The sequence below is a fragment of the Hesperophylax consimilis genome, chromosome 8 (genome assembly GCF_061612785.1).
Source record: "Hesperophylax consimilis isolate HC1 chromosome 8, BYU_Hcon_1.0, whole genome shotgun sequence".
Classification (NCBI taxonomy): Eukaryota; Metazoa; Arthropoda; class Insecta; order Trichoptera; family Limnephilidae; genus Hesperophylax; species Hesperophylax consimilis.
Window position 1 is genome coordinate 19570943 of NC_142843.1, and position 20882 is coordinate 19591824.

At 32.9% G+C, this 20882-nt stretch overlaps 1 protein-coding gene across 2 annotated transcripts in view; it reads right to left on the reverse strand.

The window, feature by feature from the left end:
- Positions 1 to 20882, reverse strand: part of LOC149421681 (protein tiptop-like) — a 480936-nt gene that overhangs the window by 381804 nt on the left and 78250 nt on the right. Inside the window, exon 2 of one of the 2 annotated variants that reach the window (XM_089635007.1) lies at positions 2600 to 2659. The exons of the other annotated variant lie outside the window; for it this stretch is intronic. The gene's annotated coding sequence lies outside the window, so the exon portion shown is untranslated. The remainder of the gene's footprint in view (positions 1 to 2599; positions 2660 to 20882) is intronic. 2 annotated transcript variants of the gene reach the window in all.

Here is a 20882-nt window from a genome sequence, read left to right on the forward strand (position 1 = left end):
TGCATTTTCCATTTTCAGCGGACGCCGGGAAACCTTTCAGCCCCAGTAAATCTTCAGCTCTCTTACAGCTTTTTCAGGCACTAACAAGGATATTTCAATTCAATGCCAAGGGTCAGCATGTAACTACTTATTTATAAGCCGAAAAATGTTGTAAAAAATTCTCCGATATAAGGTTTTTTAATACAATTAACTAAACACTTCCTTCAAACTTTATAAGCATGCACTCAGAATAATGAGTACTGCCGATTTATTAAAAAGGTGACAGACAGCATGCCATTTCCCAACAATCAATCAGTACTTTCGTAATATATCGGAACACAGCTGCGCTTATCCTGTTATTATGTAATGATGACGTTGCCAAAACACATCCGTGTTTTACTGATATTTTATTCGTAAATCTGTCAATTAAAGGCCTGTAGTCCCGTTTTCAACAGGAATACGAATAATTTGAAGAGATTTTCAATAAATAAGCAATATTTTTTATCAGTAAGTTTTCTCCATGTGGTGTCTACATTTTGCTCTAAGACAAATGTCATCATTATTTCATCAGAAATTCAATATTTAATATTAATATTTTTTTCTGACGTTAGTGTGAATTTTAAATTACTGGTCTAAAGCGTTTAATCTTTTTGTCTAACATAATTAATGTCTAACTGTCTAATTACAAATATAATTAGCTAAACCCTTTGTAGGTATGGGATAACTTATTTAAAAAAATGCTATTACAACATTTTGTTGAAAATTTTCATATGTCTGAGAAATCTATAAATTTACTGATTGAATGTGAATCAGCATTTTAGTGTTTTGTGTTAAAAATAAGATGAAATTCCTTTTTTGACCTACATACCTACAAAATTGACGTAAGCGAAAACCTTCAAATTTTAATCAAGATTCAAGATTAGTATTTTTTGCTTTAATTTTCTTGCAACAAATAAAATTAAAAAACCTTACACCTAAATACAACATTTAAATATGTAGACAATATAAAATAAAAATTGAAAATTGTGTCCGTAAAAATTCATGAATAAACTTTCGGTGACTGAACTGAGTAATAAATTGAATTAAATCCTAAATGCACTTTTCACGTCTTACGATCACCATCACGATCCCAAAGATACTCACATACAATGATAATAGCTTTGTGATAATCTTTTTCTCTGGTTTACTTTGCAAGTATCAATCCGACAAAAAAAAATTATAACGTTTTTTTAATAACTATTTTTGATACCCGGTTATGCATGAAATTTCAACAGGCAAATGAAAAGTATGGAGCACCAATTATATTTTCTTTTTTGTAGATAAGTAGATAGTAGATACCTATCCTCATAAAAAAAATTCTAACTCATAATGAAAATGACGTCGCGAATGGATTTTAATTAACCCAGGACAAGAGCCCCGGCTAGGCTAAGGTCTAGGGCAGCGACAGCTCGTGACTTTTGGGTGTACTAGACTGGCTATTCTAGATGTGATCGTATCTTTTCTGATTTTTCTCTTTCAGTTTTTATTCTGAAAATCGCTAATATTGTCTTCGATAATTAGATAATAATTGCATGCGCCTGGAAAATCCAGACAAAAAAATGTACAAATTTCGTGTCTCTAGAGCAAAGTGTTCAAGAGTTTTTCTACCACAAATAACTAGATTTCTACTTAGTTAATAATAATAAAAATCATTTTGATAATTGGGAACCTCGATACAGGATTATTCATAGTGTGGTTGATTTTTATGAGAAAAAACATGTTAATAAAATAAAAATAAATATAATATTTCTATAGTAATAATAATGACAAAACATTTGCATAGCACTGTTTTGTGCTACATCACTTCAAGTGCGTTGTTCAAGTATGGTATAAATGTAACTATATTGACAAAACAGCAATCTCGAATATAAGCGATTGCTAAAATTTCGCAAACATTCGCCGAAACCACCCTACCGTCTGTCTGTCAGGCTGGCTTTCAATCAAACCGGGCGTCCGCGGCGCTCTCGCGGCCGTCCCCCTCCCCCCACCCACTTCCCGTGCTGGGGGGACCGGGGTTGGGGGGAGGTGGCTGTCACACCCGCTGGCCATAGTAAACACACTCACCTGTTGTCACCGCCCGCGACAACTTTACGGGCATCGCCGGGTTGGTGGCGGTAGAACTGCACCTACTACCTGCCTAACTGCTCGAGCCTGCATCGACGGGCGATTTTAATTCGGCGTGTACAGAACAAAGATTAAGTAAGGGGTCCGCCCCTTTTTTCACCTTACCTAATTTTCTGGAAAACAGAAATAGCTTTGCTAGTTAAAAAGAGAAACAGAAACCCCAGAATGTGTACTGGGTAGGTAAGTACCTACTCAAATGTCACTGAAGATAAAACACTTGTAAAAGAAGTGTGCTGTGGGAGTGTACATGTGCCAGAAATCTAATTTTTTTTCGTTGATATTTATTAAACGATGAATTTCTTTCTTGAGCAAATTATCAATTTAACAGTCCTCTCTGAAGCCTTAAAATCTAAAAGTTTTATGCAATATAGATTACGGACCAAACTTTTACCAGTTTATCTTTTCAATGTTGTGTGTAACAAGGGAAGTAAATGTATTTAAAAAATCTATAACTTACCTGTGTTAGGAGGTGTTAATATCCCAGTCCTTATTTGAAATTTATTTTCAAATGTGCTATCTGAAAGAAGAAAAAAAATCTTGTATCGAAAATAATATTTCTTATTTTACATTACGTTAAAAACAATATTTATTATAAATGAATTAAGAAAATAAGCCGAGATTTTCGAAAATGTTTATACTGGTCGCGCGATTAATTCAACTTGAGCACAATTAAGAGGATTTTTTGAAAGGCTGTTCTTGAATTACCTGCTTGAAGTTTTATTTACATATTTAATTTTTTTTCTGAATGCTGAAAATGTGACCACTAATGAATATATCCCAAAAGTTGTTTGTGTAATTTTTGTGCATTTATGATGCCCTATATTTACATTCATAAAAAAAATCGTTTAGACTTTTAAATGATAATAAAAATCTAAAAATGTTTATGAATGTTGAGAATTAGTAAAAATAATATCAAACGCGCTTATCTTTGTTTCGTGGAAGTTTTCATTGCCATTACCTTTATGGGGGCGACACATTACGCTATACGCATCAAAGCGTTTTATATAACACCATATCGCTCTCTATACAATCCCATACAGACCTGCTACACCTGATAGATGAAGTGTTATAAGTGTAGCGAGAATGATACGCCATGATCTGCTGACCAGGCGATATTTGAAAATGAGAGGCAGAGTCAGAGGATAGGGGGTCAAATCAATTTACGGAGCTCTGTGATCACGCCTCTGTCACCTGTCAAGATGACAGATCTCACACAAAGAAATGATATTCCGCGGCAGATCCTCAATTGATCTGACCCCCTCTCCTGAGTAAAATGATAGTGTAGTGTGACACCTCATCATATAATCTGCATAGGCCACTCCGAAATAAGGGTTGATGCGTATAGCGTAATGCGGCTAAGCTTTAAATGTATTGATAGCTACTCATTCAAGACATCATAGTTATTTTTTTAAATAAATTACGTTTTGTCTGGAGTAAATTAAAAAAAATCAATATGTACATAGTATTGTATCACAACGATGTCCATGCACGTAATTATTGTTTGCAAATATTTCATTATGATTTTAAAATGTGATATTTTTATTAATTATTTGTGTAATTTGCACATCAAAGTTTACAAATTACTAATTAATTATAACTTATTTATTATATTTTCTCTTGCTTAAGCATATGGCTTGATTAAGTGGGTCCTTCATTGACTGTATACATCTTGAATCTATTAATTGGTGCAGATTTAAAGTTTTCGTCCCTTTGTACAGTATTGTTAACTGTTTTTCGTATTCGCTTTGTCTTTTTTTGGTAGCCTAATGTCATTGCACGTTATTTGGCTATGCCTGTTAATATCCTTGTTGTTTATTATTATATTATATGTATAAATATCATCGCGTTCAAGGTCAACATGTGTTTCACTGTTGGCCAATTCAGTTCCTTTGATATTTTAGTTACTTTTGAAAATCAATTTCGCAAAAGTGTTATTCTCTCTTTCGTTACACAAGAAAAGCATCGTTGAGCAGTAGTTAAAAGTGGAGCAATAATGAAGTTGATTATAGTGATTGTAGTTTATCTAGAATTTTTCCCAAAAGTGAAATCTTCTTGTTAATTTTCTTGTCTGTACTCAGCCTGCTTGTTAAAGATTAGTTTGGAATCTTTATAACTGTAAAGTGTGATATAACTATATAACTGTAAAGTGTTTCATGTCAATAACATTTTCAATAATTTCACCATCAATTTCAATTTTATTTTCATTGCATGTCTTCATTTGTCCAATTATTATATTTGTTTGTATTTAGTTTAAGCTTATTTATTTTTAAGCCACCTTGATACATTATTTAGTTAATTATTTAAAAAAATTATTAATTCTTCATATTTTTCCCTAATATGTATATTAGTATATCATTGGCAATAAGTCTAACTTGGCATTTTGTAAATATTTTTACCATGTCATTAATATAGAACAAGGCTGCCCAACCCCAGGCCCGCGGGCCACATTGTGGCCCGTGAATGAATTATAAGTGGCCCGCGTGAACCATTTTCAAAAAACACGCTAATTTGAAAATGTGTCGCGCGCCCGCGCTAAAACAAACAATGCAGTTTGCGCGCGGTTACGTGTTTAGCTATTCCGCTCGGAAAGTGACAGACCATAGATATCAGAAATCAGAACATATTATATAACAGACAGAGAGAGACTAAAAGTAGATGCTTATTACAGTTGTTTGAAAGCAGATTCCAGGACTTTGAAAGTACAAAACAATTTATTTTTTTGTTAATCACACCAATCAACCTTTCACAATCAGTTTGAGTGAAATAATTAGTTATCCTGCCAATATCCAGTTGGAACTCACTGAACTGCACAATCATTCTGCACGAAAAAACCTTTTTGCAGAAAAAATATTTTCAAAGTCACAAAGTTCTTCAGAAGAATTTGGAGATTTATGGAAATTGGTGCCAAAGAAAGACTTTCCCCTATAACTGACCAGGCCTTTCAATTTTAAAGTAGTTTTGGATCAACGTATGTTAGAGAAAAAAAAATTTCTAATCTTAATTTTGTAAAAAATAAATACCGCACATCTCTAACTGAGCAACATATGTCTGACTTGTTGCTACTGACAACATCTGAACTGACTCCTAACATAGGAGAATTATTAAAAAAAAAACAATGTCAGAAATCACATTGATTGTACCAATTACTTGAATTTAGATTTTTGCTACATAAAATGTTGTTTCGTTATTTGGCAGTAGATGCTATTTATTTTATTATTTTGATAAACGGCACTAAAATTTCAATATGTTTACTTGTTTTTTGTATTTTTTTATTTATTTCTATATATAATTTACAGTTTCACATAATTATTTATATTTATAGATGATACATTTCAAACTTATAACTATAATATGTTGTGTGTAAGGTAGGTTTGAGAAGGTGATACTGTATGTGAGTAATATTGTATGTTTCGTGAACACCTCACTAGGAGAACCTATGCTGAGGTGTTTACGTGGTTATGTATAAGTGTGACAAGTATTTATGTGTTGTTGAAGTTTTTATTTTTTATAAGTTTTAATTTTAATTTTTTTTATTTTTTGGTTTTTTGTAAATTGAATATTCATAAAATTTTAATGGTTTTTGTAAATTGAATATTCATAATAAATATGTAAAAAAAAATATATTAACATAAATGTAAGTGCATATATTTGTATTGTAAGTGTGAGTATAGTTGGTAAAATCTCGAAAAACGTGTTTATTTATTTTACACTTTTTTATGTTTTGAAAAAATAAAATATCTTGGTTTTTGATCCAGGCTGTGATATGTTTTTTTTGTGAATGTTTGCGGATGTATTTGCAGTTAGTAGTTGCTTCAGAGTAATGGGCATACAATTAAACAGTTTTGTAGCGTAGTATTGAAAGTGTCTTTGTCCGTGTGTGGTGTGTGTTATCGGTATGTTTAGTGTTTTATTTGTTAAGGATCTGGTTTTTTACGAGGTTTTTGGTTGAATTGGAATATGAAGTTTGTGTTGGAGGAGGTGTAGTAATGCAGATTTGGCGTAAAGTTGTCTTATTGACAAGACTTCTAATGTTTTGTAAATTTCGCTTGATTCTGTGTCAAATGGTACTTTTAGGATTATTTTAATTATCGCCTTTTGAATTTTTTGAATTGGGTCAATTATCTTCTTGTAGCACTTCCCCAAGCTAGTATTCCATATGTGGCAATGGATTGACACAGTGCAAAATATATGGATCTGAGTATTGTTAGAGGGAAAATGGGTATAAAACACGACTTTAAAAAGCTTAGGTAACAAAAAAAGGAACTGTCGGTATTCAGTGGCCCGCTAGTGATTTTTCAATCGTCAATTTCGCCCAACTGTTAAAAAGGTTGGGCTGCCTGATATAGAATGTAAAAATATAGGTCCGAGAATTGATCCCTGTGGTACTCCTAATTAAAACTCCACTGGTTTTGAAAATTGGTTATTTACACTTTTTACCTAATACGAATTCACGACACTCTTCTATTAATTTAATTTGATAAATTCAGATCGCTGAAAAAACCTGATCTTGTCGAAATTTAACAAAGAAATTAATTCTGTCCTTTCTGTAAATTTTTGTGATAATATTTTCAATATGATTTAGTAATTTTGTTGAATAAAATTCGAACGTAAATCACACCAAATGAACCAACCAAAATTCTATTCACAACAGCATAATTTAGACGTTCGACTAACTATTGCAAACATTTTTATTAATGTTGTAATAAAAAAGATAGATTAATATCCAAATCCATCATCATGGGTATAAAAAATGAAGTATTTTTTGTACATGTAGAATATTGTGGATGTAGGAAAAGTGTGACAACTGTCCGAGTCTCCCCTCCGTACACTTTACGGCAGGGGTTATAATGTTTAGACAATGAAGACTAGCTATCTGAAATTATTACTTGGGTTTTTTATACAAGAAGTAACTGAACTTTACGCTGACTATTTCTGCATCCAGAATGTACAGATTTATAATCTTATCTATGCAGGTGGCCAGATTGGGAACCAACGATCGAACGACCTACTTTTAATTCATATCGACCGTAAATCGATTAAATACTTCAAGACAAATTTTTAGGAATGTTACTTTTCAGATTGAAGCGGTTTCCCTATTAACAATAGATATACTTTTTTTAATTTACATCCTCTGTAGTAACGACGCCCTCTACTGCAAAGATAAAATTTTAAAATTGTAGATGAAAACATCTTCACCGTCTTATGTATTTAAAAGAGTCTGTATTTTATTATATACCCACTCAATATAATTATTTATCTATTAATAATATATTAAGTTGGTAGGTATGTAGGTAGGTACTTGTTGAGTGGTATTAAAATTATAAATAACCAGAAGAAAAATCTGTAAAGGTAAAGCTTCAGTTGAACCCTTTCACATGAACATGTAAAAATGATTTGTTATTTAATATTTGATCCGATCTTAATAAACATTATCTTTTGATTATAGGTTCCGCCCACGGTAGTTAATTGCCGGTGTTGGGAGTTTTTGAATAGTGGTTAATTTCTGAATATCGTTCTTACCGCTTACATCCTTCCATCTACCGCTCTATACTTCTCTTCCTCTGCCCATCTTACACGAATGCGTAGTATAGTCAATATAATGAAACTCTTAGCAGCAACTTACAATATAAAGAAACTCTTAGCAGAAACTTACGAAACTCTTAGTAGCAAGCTAAATTAAAAATAAAATAGCATAAGCTTTTTTAAAAGGCTCATTAACAATTATATGAAAAAATCGATATTACGTGATACTTTATTGGAATAAAGATATATATTTAATAGTGTAAGCCCTCATTATGCAATCTACCAAAACTTAGTTGAGTTTGTTCAAAGGACCACACAGTGACAATGTCTCTTAAAACATGAGCAAGCAAAACTCTAAATAACTAAAATGAAAAATTAAAACATTTCGATCCTAAAAGTTAAGCTAACATCAGATAAATAGAGGATTTGTCGTGTTAATACAAATTATTAAACAATGATATATAATTAAATCAGAACTAATTTCTAAAATAAATGTTAATATAAGAATCAGATCACAAACAAAATAGGAAATTCTTCAATTTAGAACTATCCACAATGGAGTCCTGGTACCTACCCTGATGTATGGAAGTGAGTCATAGAACTGGCAGAGAAAGGATGAAAGTAGATTGAATGCTGTTATAATGAGATCCCTGAGGCGTATGTGTGGTAAAACCATGTATGATAGTCTAAGGAATGTGGAGATCCACAAAGAGTGCAAGGCTGATGTAAGCGTAATGAGTAATATTAAGAAAGTTACGTGAAGATGGTTTAGGAATGTAGAGCGAATGAGCGAGGAAAGGAGTGTAAGGAGGATATATGAAGCAAATGTGAATGGTAGCAGAAGTCGGGGACGCCCGAGGAAGACATGGCACGATCAAGTGAATCAGATACTCGAGTCAGGCCATGTCAAGAGTCAGAATAATAGAAGAGTATGTATGAGACGATGTATGAATGTGAATGAGGTAAGGAGTGTGTGTCAGATCGAGTTGTTTGGCGGTCCGTCCTCTCTGCCTACCTCTGAAGGGAAACGGCGTGATGGTTGGTTAGTTAGTTAGTTTGTTAATTTAGAAGCATTCAATACCAATATAGCATTTTTCAACCCTCTTTCTCGTATGTGTCGTCTGTATAGCGAAAATGGTACGTCCAATGAAATTAACTCAACTGTAAAATTCAAGAAAATCTTAAATGGCATTTTTACTTATAATTAAAAAAATACAATATATATAAATAAAATATATTGTCTGTTTTTCTTAGTTTTGCACTTATATTTTTGCAATATTTTTTTTTCTTCTCTACTTTATATTGTAATTTATTTACTTTTGTAACATAACATAACATAACAATAACATTTTGTAAAATTTGTAAAAGTAAATATAAAATTAGTGAATTTTTTTTTGCAATAAGATGACTTAACTTTACTTTTTTCTGTAAATTATCTGTCATTTTTTATCACTTTGGTTTCATAAAATTGTATTAGATTTATTGCCAGTAGTAATTAGTTGATAACAAATGGGTTAAATTAAGGGGTGGTTTACTGAGTCAATACCTGCTACTATAAAGAAAATATGATTTTCGAAGCCGGGACTTCTTGATCATCATCCTAAAGCTTAGAAATTTCAAATCTAATGAAAATAAAACAATACTATAAATAAAACACTGAAAACTCCTTATTCAGATCTTACCCATAGTATTCCATCGATTTTTCAAAAAAAATCGAATCGTAAAGAAATTTTTGATAATAATTCATTATGATTTAACATAGGTACTTGAGTTAAAGCCCAAGCTAATAAGGCACTCGCCACGCCACTGGATACAAAATTATATAATTATCAATTCGTAGTCGGACGTTATGAATTTAATTTATGGGTATAATAAATTTATCAAAAGCACCATAAAAATAGTTTCCATTTCGGTGTGTTTATGCTGTCACTGTGTTGGTTAAAATTAAAGTTACTTGGTCCTGCGTCTGCGGCCAATGAAGTGGACATGTCCAAGTAGGAATAGCTCCATCATGGCTACGAGTATATCACGGGCCCATTGTACCGCGCTAGATGGAGCAGATTTATCGCTGATACATAGTAATATTTTGTGAGCTCTTGATGGTTTGAATGTTTTTGACCAGAAAAGGTAGATCCCCCGCTGGCGTGGCCGAAGAGAGAGAGGGAAGGAGACGGGAGATGGCAGATGGGAGACGGGAGCCTGAGTGTAGAACAGTAACTCAGCTCGCTGTCGAGTACCAGGAGACGAGAAGACGAGGGAGGGTAGGTGAGCAGATATCAGCTAGTAGACCGGCCATGTGCACTGCTCGCTGCTCGCTGGTCGCTGGTCGCAGCCCGGCCCAGGCCAGTTATTTATCCGAATGGGCGGCGTATAATGCATGATGAATGTGAGAGGCAGGCGATAAAGACTTTTGATTTGGCCATCTCTATAATGAGAAACCCTCCCCGCACATTTATCATAAATACTCCTCATTCTCCTTTTGTGTTACCTATTAATATTCTGACAGTTAACATATATTTCATTCACTCTTGTTCGTTTTTCAACTCTTTCAAAGATGGCGTCTCGCTGGATTCTATAATGATATCGCTCATAATTTAGAGTCAGGATCACAGCGGTATCATAAAGAGATTAATATAGGTACTTTTCGAGGGATCATTCGACTCTTCAATAAAATTTAATTGTCGAATTTTTTTTCAACTCATTGTGTACTGGCTATTACTTTTATGGACTGATCCGTGCCTGTGGTAGAGGTGAAGCTTTATAGGGTTATCTAAAATCTTTTCGACTTCGAACGTGAATTTCTTATTTGCTTTACGTAGTAGATAAGGTACCTACCAAATTCAAATTATTAATCGTATCTTTCTTAATACTACTGTTATGTATGTTATCCAAATATCTGATAGTATTAATACTCTTGCGTCTGGACGATGTAGGCCCTCTGATTGGTCAAATTTAAATTGTCTGTTTCGGTTAAATTCCGCTAACTTGAAAATCAAGACACGATTTCATACTAAAATAGGATCGCCTCATAATAATACGAGATTTCTTCAAAAGCATTGTTTCTGCTCATATAATTTTTGGATAATATCGAAGAAAATATGTTTTAGAAAGTTCATAATCCATTGGATTAATTACATTACAATGAAAATTATCCACAGTTACGTGATTATGTTTGACGTTTATAAAAAAATCACGCGTTCGTTCAATGGCCGATACGCACAGCCGACATGGCCGACAGAGCGCACCTCTGGCGCTTTAAAAACGAACCAAATGAATGGCGCGAATATTTAAAAATGCAGCTCAAAATATTTGACTACTTACGATTAACAAGCGTTTAATAATAAGATTTCTTCTGGAAGCTTATCACTTTGTAATGGCATTTTTCATTATTATTTATATTTTTTTTGTTTATTAATTATATCTGATTTTATATTGACATGTTTTCTAATTTCTAAAATTTCAAAATTATTTATTTGCGATGCTTTATATCCTGAATGAAGTATTTTAAGACCTGATTTTTTTATCGAAAGTGTGATCATTATTCAAAAGATGATTTGCAAACTCAGATTCACTATTTCCATTTAGAGCCCTGCAATATTCTTTAGTTCTGACTTCAAAGTTTCTATTGGTTCTACCTTTGTAAAAGAAATTACAATCATCCCAATTGAGTTTTTAAATTCCTGATTTTTTTGTTTGAATTTTGCTATCTTTATTATTAAGAATATATTTCTTCATTGTTATTAGTGTAAAACGCCAGTTGAATAGTACCAGGATTGTTTTATATATAATTTTAGAAGTATCGTTATCCACAAACAGAATTCTACGCCATTGTTTATTTTCTATCTTTAGAAAGACCGTTTGAAGAGAATATGTTTAATTTTTTTATTTAGTATTTCAACTGTAAATTTATTAGAATAACCGTTATTAAATGCTATTTGTCTTATGAATATATTGTTTTATGGTTATATGCTATTTGTTTTTTTCAGGTCTAAAAATACTCCACTATAAATTATTTTGAAATTTTAGAAATTAGGAAACATGTTAATATAAAAGCAGATATAATTAACAAGATTTTTTTTATAAACTCTCTTTTAAATATGTTCCCACTCAACTGGTCTTTCCCGTCTAACGATATTGTAATTCCTAATTATTATAAACCCAGCCTACTCTTACCCCTCCCCCCTCCTTCCACTTCTTCTTTCCCAATTGCAATCTATATTTAATTTTTTACTTCGGTGTATACACAATAAAATGTAAACATTATATTTCTTCATTTATTGGACAATTTGCATAGCGCCGCTTTTGTGAGATATCACCTCAGGGGCGCTATATTGTAATAATCTACCTTTATATATAGATTTTTACTCTCCTGATGATGTTGTATATATAATCTAACTTTAAACTTTATTAGATACAGTAACAGTTGTAGGTAAAGAATTACCACCAGTTGGAGTAAAATTAACACCTTTTAATTAAACCGACTGCTAATCTCATTGCACAATTCCCCTCCTTTTATTCATAAACACGGGTACAATTAATCACTATGTAATAATCTATTATTTAAGTCAACTTTGTTATAACTATCTTTAGTTGTGACAAACTAAACGATATTGATTCAACTTATAGACATTGACGGTTGTAACACATATTTAAGCACTGCAAGTCTCCTATGAGCTAATTATATTAGGTACCTAAGATAACAGTTAATATCAGTTGTAGACATGTAGTCAATAATAGTGTTTAATTTGAAATAATCCATCACAAATACGTAAAATTTCATTTATTCAAACAACTGTCATTCTTATTATGCGTAAATTTAGCATGTTATTATTAATTAACTCCTTCCTGTTCCGTGTTTTAACAATATATATACTCACCCTCTCTCTGTGAATGTCCTAATATCTATCTAATAAATGTAACTGTTGTTAATATCACCTAAAATGGGCGAAGCCCAAACAAGAGCCGCCCGCAGGGCCTAGCGGAAAAAAACCCGCAGAGCGGGTTTTTAACTGCTAGTTGTTATTATTACTTAAGGTTCTTAATTTACAGTAAGTATATTTAGTGTAATTTAAATATTTTTAGAAAGGTTTCCGTGAAGTAATCGTATGCAAAAATACCGCTTTCAAAAATTAGGTAAGTATTGTACTGTACATTATCTCCATATATAGTTAGTAATAACATTAATAACATCATTGTAGAAACGTATAATATATTTGTACAGCGCCCTTGAGGTGATTTTGCACAAAAACGGCGCTATACAAATTATCCAAAATTAATATTATTATTATTTAGGGTATGTTCTGTATTATGTAGATACATCTTATAAATAAACTCAAATAATTAAGCGACGACCATTGGCTTATGAATACAATCTTCATACATTGATTCATTTTTATATCGACTCAATAATAAATCTATTTTTTATGTACGTAAATTAATAACCATTATGTCAATGTATTCAATCATTCGTTCCGTGCAATTGTCCGATGCGATCTCAATCGATAAATTCATTAAACGAGAATTCACCCAATTACAACATCATCCGAAAGGCGAAGAAGAAGTTACGGGTTCGACGTTTTTTTTAAATAATACAGTGTTGCCAAATTGCGCATATTCCAAAATGTGCGACCGGTGCAAGCAAGTCGCCTGACAGGCAGCTTCTTATTTATGACTTCGCTTTGGGTGCTTTATGAGCCTGCCGCTAAAGGCCTAAGCAGATACCTACAAGTGAATAAGTTAGCAGAACGTACAAAAGATACCCCGAGTAGAAAGAAAGATCTCATTCAAGATTTCGATACAATAAAAGTCCATTGGCGGCTATTATTATTTTTTCCACGAAAAATACGCGAATGACAAAAAAAAATTACCGAGTAAATCTAAGATTTGCACAAAAAAATGCTGATAAAAGTTTGCGTAGTTTAATTGCACAGTTGAATAGATATACACTCTTTTGCGAAGTTTCCAGCTTATTTGCATGCCGTTTGTCTCTATATGGGATGTGGATGGAGTGAGACGAGGACAGACCTCTTGCACTTTTCAGGCCGAAGTTTGGAGGCAGTTTGCGCAACTTGGCCGCTTAGTTAGAGGAAGTAAATAGCAACAAAAAATGTGTCGGTAATTACTTCGTGAAGTAATAAATTCTGCTTACGTTTGACTTTTGACGGAGTCGGCCGGTCGAACTATTCTTTTTAAATCTGATTTATTAAAGGGTTTGGAAGTGGGGGGAGAGTTTCAAAGCGCAGGTTGCAACAAAGACTGATATTTTGTGGAAGATTTATGTGTACTTTATTACATGATGTACGTTACTTCATAAGGAGTATTAAGAAAACACAAAGGTATTTCGCATTTTTATGTGTATTTTTTGAATTGCCTAGTTAATGAAAGTGACGGCGTTCAGTAGTTTTATCAGTCTTTAACATTTGCTCGAAAATGCAAGCGTATTAAAAATTAATTCCGTATATCCAATATTTAATAATACCGTGGTTTGAAATATTATTTCATCGTCTTCAAAATTTTTGATTCAAATTTATTTGAACGCCAGTGATTTACTTGTATTTGGCCAAGCCTTGTTCAGCCTAGATATTTTGTGAATATAATTGATTCTTGAAATAATTTGCATATTCCATTAGAGATCTATTGCCTTCTGCCAGAGAGGACATAGGAGCTGCTATGGGTCGAATACTGACTCGTCCACACAAAGAGGCCACTGGTCAGATAATAACATTAATAACTCACCTCGTGGTCATAAATTCAGCAAAAATACGCTGATCCTTTCGAAAAGCAATAATAACCATTCCGAGAAGTATCAGGCTCTATAAATAAAAGCAAGCATCGATTGGTAGCTGATTTATTCATAATTCCTCGGCGCGACCAATCAAGGCTGATGTTTATGCTCGGAGCGACTCTGATGTCATTGGAGCCTGTCGAAAAGAAGACAAAGGCTGTGATTTATGTAAATACTTACTAAGAACCTAGGTTGGTACTTCGCAAACACTACTCTACCTGGTAGTTGTTCTACGATGCGAACTGTTCAAACTGTATCTATTCCATTCACAGTAATGAATAGCACAGGCAGAGAGGATAAACTCTAAATATTCGCTTTATCCAATACTTGCATTAGTCTGAAGCACTTAATATATTTTTTCTAATCAAAGAAGAAAATATTAACAAATTTCAATGAAATATGAGAAAAAACACTCCCAATAAGCTATTATATTTCAATATGCTGGTTCGATTCCCAGTTGCGACGTTCGTTTTTATTATCTGTTTTACAATTCATTAGATTAATATGAATGTTTAATTATTACATTGAGCTTCATAAGTCATTTCAATAAATTGCATATTTTTTTCTTCTTCGTATAAACTTTTCTATTACACATATAGCATTTTCAAATTTTCAAAAAACTTACATTATTATTATTAACTTAAGGAAGAAATGAATACAAATCAAAACATTACGTTAACTAAGCACTTTAATTTAAAAATTACTCAGCAATACGAAATAATAATAAAAAATAATTTAGAAAATCGTGCGTGATTAAATTCATCATAAAATAACATTCACGAAAGTTTTTTAGTCACATTATATCATAAACGTGCGTTTTTCACAGTGTAAATTTGAATCATTGCACCTAGTTTCAAATAAAAAAATAATAACTGTTTTTTGGCGTCAACAAGTAGCCTACGTAGGTGGTTCCTACTCATTTATAATCGTAATTTATACCCAAACGTTTTGTTTTCAAAAAGTTGAGTTTTGGCACGTGACTTTTAATTTGAGGCATAAAGCCGATTCGGACATCTTAAATTCTTTGTGAAACAAATTATGACATTTGTTAAATATGGACGATTTTAGTGAAATACAAGTTTTGGTAATTTATTAATCAATAAATATTTAGGAATTGTTTTGCGTGGGCGCCATACGTGTAAGATGAATACTTGAATGATAAACAGAGAAAACTCATATGCATACAAATTGTCCTAAGACATATTCAATAAACATACTAGCGACTCAAATGGCAAAAATTTGCATGCCGATTTTGATTAAAATATTGGTAAACATAATTAAATAATCTTAGTGTGTCCGATTGGGGAACGATTGATAGATTTGAAGAAGATATTACAACAAAACAAGCTAAAATTACTTGAAAAAGAATTGCGTGTGGAGGGAAACCCTCCTCGCTGAAGTTATTTTAAAAGGAATGTTAATGAACACGAAACGATATCACATATTTTTCTTTATTAATTGTTAGTTTTCCTGCAAATTTGATAGAAAATAAGAAATACGTTTACACCCAAAACGTTTTCCGATAACCAGATAAGAAATGGGATGAGAAATAGATAAAGTTGAGAATGTCAATCTTTTCGGATCAATAATAATAATAATAATATTTGGCTAATTTATATAGCGCCGTTTTCGTGAGAAATCACCTCAAGGGCGCTGTACAAATATATTTCTTAAATATTTAATACTAGAACTACTGACTTATCTCTAAGACTTATATCTAGTGACTTACGACTAAGGCTAAATACTAATAGTTATAAATACTAATAGTTATAAATACTAAATACTAATAGTTATGTGAACAGTTATTAAATCCAAAAAAGATTTATTCTAATATTATTTTTTTAATATATCAAAACCAAAATTTCCTCTGAAATCATAAGATTTGTAGGTAGATGCTTAATTACTTGCCTATTCAATTATAAACCATATATTTAATGTAAAAAGTCCAAATGAACACTTTTGAAAAAAAAAATCTTTACTGATCCTAATAGTTAAACGGCCACCATCTTTAACCAGAAACGGAACGTACAAATGGATTTACAGACAGACAAAATGCGAAACGGTCGAGTTAAAACAGTTCTTGGCTACGCTCAGTAAATTATTTAATTTATATCAATCAACATGTCATTTTTTCGTTAATTTTAAGACGTAAACCAAAACCAAAGTGATCCAGAAAATTGACTAAAATATCACTTTTCGTTAATGTGTTTTTGTGAGTTTTTTTAATAATATTTTTGAATCGCTCCAATTTTTTATAGATATCCCGCAGTCAATGGCGCTCTTATATGTTTTAACTACGTGTTCAGAATCATATATCTTACGATATTGTAAAATATTATTTAGTTTTATGGAATATTATAGGAACAAGCACCCGATTACTGCATATCAAGTGTTAGAATCTCATCTTACTAACTTTTTCTATTGAACGTGTTAACTAGTCTCTGAGAAAGGGGCCCAGTTTATTTTAATTATAAGAGTCTCTCGAATCTGCTTCTGGACGCTGATTCCCGATAACGAGTCGCCGAAATAATTGGGCTCCTCGGGACATTAGAAGGTTAAACAGCGCCATCTGTGATACGGGGTGACAAGCAGACACGGGGGCAACTTCGGGGTGCACTAAATCACCCCGAGAGCAGGTCGCGCCTCGTGTGACGCCACTGCGCGCTCCATCCCACGCACCACGCACTATGCCACTGATCGAAACCTTAATATTATACCTTTCAATAAAGAAAAATTCGTTATATTTTATAATAAAAACTTGTGGAGGTTCTATTATTAACTATTCACGTGCATTTCTCCGTGCTCTATTTTAATATGTTTTGAGGATTTTTATTTCCCCTAGCTTATTTTTTTAGGGTAAAGAAATGTCCTTAAAAAACATGAATAGTACCAACAGAACATACGGCGAAACAGTAAAATAAAACCACTCTGAAAAGTGGGTTTAGATTAAATCTTAGCAATAAACAAAAAAGTGGGGATCCCTTATTGAAAGAGAAGGGCATGTGGAAGATTGGCAAATATCTGGTTATTGAGATCCGGTCTAAGACATAAAACATAATTTCTTTTTTGATTCGTGGTTACACACCGGGACAATAATGATATGTTCTACTCAAGAACATGCAAACATGAAATATTATATATATATATATTTTTTATTCTGGATTTGAACTCGTTTCTTCATGCTCTTCAACTTCATGCATAAAAAATTTCAATACATATATTTTTTTGTTTCAATGTTTTTTGAAGTGAAACTTCTTTACGCGCGTCATGCAATTTCGAGGACCGGAGTAAAACCGACTCATGACCGAAACGAAAATGCGGGTACCCCCACCACCGATTAAAGTTCATTTGATCTAGTCAAAGTTTTGAAGTAACATATAAATGCTTCTTAGCTCATCCCGACAACTGGCGTTGGTGGTGTAATGGTCAGCATAGTTGCCTTCCAAGCAGTTGATCCGAGTTCGATTCTCGGCCATCGCACATTATTTTTTTGTTTTTAACGCCTTTTTCATTCAATATCTTATTTTTTAGTAGGTCAGAACATTTTTTAAAAGAAAATAATATTGCAAAATAATAAAAACACTTATCTTACTGTGATAAAACATTACTCCGCTAGAGCGCGCTTTGCGTTATTGTGTTGGATTAAAATTATTATCTAATCCGTATATTATGATAATTGTATTACATTTATTTAATTAATTTATTTATTTTGATAATATGTAATAATTTACAGAAAAAAAATTAAAACTATCTCCCTCTGATAAAATATCCGTTCGCTAGAGCGCACTACGCGATCTTGTGTGGGATTCTATTTCTGTACATTGTACATTATTTTTAAAAATATATTATATTTTGGGTGTGATGTAGGTAACATTATAAAACATAACAAGCTCTCATATTTTCAGAACCTACATAATATAATCAATTTATGCGGCTTTGCTTACAGTTGGTGCTCAGCGTGGTTGGCTTTCAATCAGTTAAGCGAGGTTCGATTCTCGGCTGTGGCATTTTTGAAGTGAAACCTTGTTGAGGTGGGGGAGCCGCTCACGAACGTTCTCTCTCTTCTCTTCTTTCCTCTCTCTCAGACACCAGCGAACTGCGCCACGCCAAGCATCAGCTGAAACTAGAAGTTTCACTTCTGTCTTGCGTAGGCTTGACACACCCACTTTTTTTTTTCTTACACATGGGTAGGTATTTTAAATCATGAAAATGTTGTTTATTTTTCTTTCTCGCATTTTATTGCTCACTGTCAACATATCCGTTAAATAATACAGACACAATATTATAACCAGATGTTAACACGACCTATAAAAAAAACCTACCCGTTGTAAATAGAGCAAATAAAGTCGATTCCTTGAAATTTGAAATATATCAACAATTTCATGAATCATAAGTTACGCGAAGAAAAAGTCCAAAGCTAATAAATCCGGATTCGAACCCCAAACCGGGAGCAAGCGAGCAAACACCTAACCAAACCTAACCGGGAGCAAGCGAGCAAACACCTAACCTAACCTAACCGGGAGCAAGCGAGCAAACACCTAACCTAACCTAACCGGGAGCAAGCTTGCAAACACCGAACCTTCGCCCGGAGCACGCTCGCAGGAGAGACTTTCTCCATTGTGAGAGAATTTGTAATGGCAATAACTCATTTTGCAAATAAAAGAAACCGTAAAATAGTTCAAAAGCGATTCTACCCTCGGTGTTTGTTTCATTCCCTTAGAAAACGGTACCCGGTCAAGGTAGGGATGGAAGAAGTATTCTAGACATCGCAATACTTACTAGGTAGTTAAGTATATTGAATTTATGAAGGGTTTGAAAACCTTTTGGATTATGTTTCACACAAAATGTCCCAGGCTGTATTTTATACAAAAATAAGCACATATTTTTAACACATAATGTTATTGGAAATATATTTTGCAAGAGTAGATGGAAGATGTCTTTGGAGACACCCGGAATGTTCCGATCGAATAACCTGTATGTACATAGTGTCCCTTAATTCGTAGTACAAGCGGAAAATTAGAGATCTACCATCACATAATATAAAAACCAAAAAATACTAATTTTCTTTCGAACTTTCGGTTTTTCAGCAAATAAAGGGATTAAAAACTTTTGTAGCCGGTTCTACGCTTCGACGCGTTTTAAAAGACATTAAACAGCTGATATTAACCTCCCCCACAACCGATTTATTCTAATTTGACCTAAAAAATTCAAACTTCCGACTCGATTTATTCGAAAACGGAAGCTCAAAACAAAAAAGTTACATTACAAATTTGACGCCATGTGGGATGTAGATATAGTTTTTAGCTTGTATTAGATATATTTATTATGAAAAATGTACACACATGGATGAAGCAAGAATTGTTTGCCTAAACATTTAGATTTATGTTGCTTTCCATCCTTTCTACCTACCTCCGAGGCGAAAAAGTATTACAGGATGTCCTGTATATTTATTGAATTTTACGAAAAGTAGGCTTCATGAGTATCTTCAACACGATGGGGATAATCGATTAACATACACCCCGCAGGCCATCCTTTTCTTTATTTGGCTACGTTTGCCATTTCATTATATACTTCCACATCACATGGTAAAAACGCTAAGGTGTCACCGACAAGATACGCTTAGATACGCACCGTAGTGCCACTAATCATGTATATTAAGACAATTAAATATTGTTTACATTTGACTATCCATGACCGGGTAATTTCAGCCTTGGACCCCTTAAGTGATCACAATTCTATCCGACACCTACCTATGGGTGTACAGTACGTACAAACATAAAAATTATAAAACAAATGTAATTAATTCTACAAGAAAAAATAATGAGTAGATTAGAAATGGAAATGTTTTTTTTTTCAGTATTAGATGTGTAAATTTTGGACACCTTACGTAATTATTTTGCTGTCACCCATTAAAATATAAATTAGAATTAATTATGCCTGTGTTTTCAAGTTCAGACGCTCGCGCACCCCAGTTTATGACCCCCTAACGTAGGTAGGTGCCTACCTATAATATCCCCATTCAATACAAAATTGCAAATTTCAGTCTCCCAATAATGATTTGTGACCGACAGATTGTGTACATTTTTGACTTGTAACTGCTTTGAGTGATTTATGTGACTTAATTTTGTGAGCGGCCAAAGAAAGAAAAGCTAATATGGCGATATTGTGGAATTGGTGTTTCGTTCCAAAGGGACCAGTGGGGTGGGAGGGGTCATAAATGTATCATTCTTTTGGGAAATTTGTTACGCTTGTTTTGTTAATTAATTGTTTGCGTTTTTTCAGTACATAGGAATCTAATTTTTTTAGGTGGGTACATGTCATTATTCAAAATATAATAAAAATATTAGTAATTTCTAAATATGGCACTTATTTAAGTGTCGATGGTTTTCAAGTAGGTACCTATACAGATTTAAAAATTATGAATTGTATAACC